We start from the raw sequence: 3,502 nt of genomic DNA on the forward strand, positions 1-3,502 counted from the left end.
TCAATTTTCGCGTGCGATAAACTAAGAGCGAAGACGCGGAGAACGTGTCCAATCTGGAAAAAATTTCAAGTCTCTGCGGTGCATCAAGATGTACTGATAAAAATCAATCATCCACTTTAGTGAAAGATAGCATGTTATCCACGATCTCGGAATTTCACTTTTGAGCACTTGACACGCGTGTCGAACAATCCACGGGTCTTTTAATTTTCAAGTTTCTTCGAAACTATTGTAGTAAATTTGGGTGCATGTAATTCCTCGTATGCCTCTTTTATGCTAAAATACAGTAGTTAATATAGTACAGAATCCCATCCTCAAACATATGTATTGTATAATATTGAATATTCAATTAAAATTTGGGATCACCCTTCGACTCTCAGTATCTCTGTCGCATCATATTGTCAAATAATGGAGGAAAGAGACATCTATTTTGAAAAAAATTCTCATTTACTTATTTTCTTTGATTCGCTGACTTTAAAATAAAAGAAAAAAAACAAAAACGTGAAATTGCGAGGCCAATCTCTCTGATCCCGCATAATTATCATGTCTTTCATATTTGTTTTTTCAGCATGAAAAAAAAGCGGTATATTTCTATTATTTTCTTGTATATATAATACATAAAACAGATAATAATTCCATGGAATGATGTCCCATCTAGAAAGGAAAAAGAAATATTTGATAGCAGTCTTATATATACCACACTAAGATTCTAGGAGATTTAGATATTATGTTCTATCGATATAGGAAACCAAAAGGATTATCAGGGCAGCAACACTGTATATGCATACCATTGCTAATGAGGTAGCCATAGTTATGAGCATGAGTTGGAAAACATACCAGAAATTTTCCATAGTAAAAGGATCATATACCCGGAAAACAAAAGTCCTGTAATTGGAAGTAGTTGTTGTCCATTTTGATCCGCATCCGCCAAACGCCTTTGGGAGAAGTTAAGCCCTTTTTGGATAGTGCATCTGCTTTTTTGTTTCTGCTCCTGTCAATGTGTGAGATCTTATAGGCCTTCTTTTTTTTCCATATAGCTGCAATCCTGTCCAGCCATCCAGCAAGATGTATATTTTTTATGTTGTGTTTTGATAAAACATGATCAATTATTATCCTCGAGTCCCCATAGATTTGCAAAAACGGAATGTCAAGAAAGTTGCAGAAAGATAGGAGCCCTGCTAATGCCACCACCTCAGCTCTGTTATTAGACCCCGGACCAGCATTCCAATAAATTTCAATGGCCTGGTCCCCTGCTATTTTAATATATACTCCACATGAACATATTCCATGTTGGGCAGCTCCATCGAAGTATGCGCATGGAGAACCTGTGGTCATCGATGTTGTGGGTCTCATTCCAGTACCTTCCCTATTCGTTGTAGCCTTCTGTCCTCTTTCGTTCCTGTTCCAATGCGTTCCAGCTAAATCAAGGGCGTTGTATAATGAAATAACGGATGCTGCAATATAAATATTAGTTTCCTTTTTTGAGTTGAAGATCATGTCATTTCTCCACTTCCAAATGGCCCAGATGGCCAATATTGGGATAACCCACCGTTCTTTTTTCATGGAACACCAGCTCTTGAATGCTTCTGCAATGGATGGGAAGGAGCGTGGCGTGAAACCAAAGTGGCAAGCAAGATTCTGCCAGATCAGTTGTGCCTGAGAGCAAGAGAAAAAAAGATGCATGCTGTTTTTAGAATCATTCATACAAAGGGGGCATATGGCAGGCCCGTGCCAATTTCGCTTTTGTAAATTCTCCCAAATAAGATTTCTATTATGGTACACTAGCCATGCGAAAATAATGGCCTTAGTAGGGCATCCCATTTTCCAAAAAAGATAGGGAAAAGGTTCACCATCATTGTCGTCCTCAAATAAGGAGCTACAAATATATATGCTTTACGAGAATTAACAAGGAGCCCCCCAGACCTTTCCAAATGAGATAATCATTTTCTGCCGAGCACAAAATACCGCAGTCATCCAACAGTGACATTGTGGAATTCCATTGAGCCGCCATCTCTCCTCTGAGTTGCAGATCATTAGCTTGTTTCCAAAAGGGAACGGCCCCTTCCCATTTTTGGATGGCGCTTGCCCAAAAAAAGATACCCTTGTTATGCAACATTCTCAGTAAACGAGGAGATATAGATATTTTCCCAGCCCCTCCAACAAATTTGTCCTTGCTAATTATGATCTTATCTCCAGTCTGAAATTTCCATATTAAATTTTGCGTGAAAAATGGTTCCATTCTTCTTAAACCCCTTTAGATGGCAGATCCAAGTGAGGACCCAATCTGGTTTTTCTTGATCCTGTAGGACATGTCCTTTTTTCCCATGTATTTGGCGCAGATGGCTAAGCTCCACAGCGAGTCACCCATTAATGCTTTCCACATAGATTTGCAAAGCAGAGCCTTCCTGAAAAGTGATAGATCTAATATGCCCCATCCACCCATGTGTTTCAGCTACACCAGTGCAGAAAGTTTGGTTAAGTGGAACTTATATTGGTCTTTGTTGCAGCCCCAGATAAAATTTGCAATCGTTTTGTTCAAATTGTTGATAACAGCAGATGGAATATAATACAAGTGCGCCCAATAGACCATCGTTTGCACAAGGACTGTTTGGGTTAAAATCATGCGCCCTTCCTTTGATAGTGATATGCATTCCCATTGAGAAATTTTCTTATAAGACAGGTCTAACATCCAGGACCAATTCGCCACTCTATATCCGACTCCTTTCATGTTGAATCCCATATATTTGAGCTCGTTCCTAAGCGATATAGCTCTGATGTTAAAAAGATGAGTAAGAAAAGGGATGAGAACCCCATTTATGTCTTCAACATGAAATGATGACTTCCCTTCATTTATAAACATGCCTATGGCGGATTGGAATTTGACCAAGATCTCATGTAAGCATGTCCAGGTTGCTCTGCACAAAATTGCAGTAATGAGAATATCATCGACGAACAAATTATGGGATAAAGATATCCCTCTGCATATAGGAAGAGGTCGGCAGAGGTTTAGCTGGATCGCCCTCTTGATGTGGAGGCTAAGAGAATCCATTACTAGGATGAATAGAAGTGGAGACAAGGAACATCCTTGCCTAAGCCCCCTAGCTGCTTTAAAAAAATGAGATGGAATTCCGTTGATTAAAACAGCATAGTTTACCTCCTCTATGCAAGCCATGATCCATCTGGAACACCTGTGATCAAGTCCAACCTTTTCTAGAAGACATCTAATAAAACCCCAGTCCACGCTGTCATACGCCCTTTTTAAATCAATTTTTAGAATAACAGCATCCAATTTTCTAGTCTGAATAGAGTGAAGTGATTCTTATGTGAGGGCCACCGCACCAAGATGTTTCTGTCCCTGTACCTGGAGCAATACCGAGGGGAGAGCACCACGAATCAGCTATGCATAGAAAAATAGAGCTATCGGAAATGGGGAGATGTTGCAAAAAAGAATGAACGGTCGCAAGAAATAACAATCTAAGAGCAGGGCAGTTTTAAGGGAGAAAAG

The sequence above is a fragment of the Pinus tabuliformis genome, chromosome X (assembly GCF_031772625.1).
Source record: "Pinus tabuliformis cultivar Carrire ecotype Pingquan chromosome X, CPIR1, whole genome shotgun sequence".
NCBI classification, from domain to species: domain Eukaryota; kingdom Viridiplantae; phylum Streptophyta; class Pinopsida; order Pinales; family Pinaceae; genus Pinus; species Pinus tabuliformis.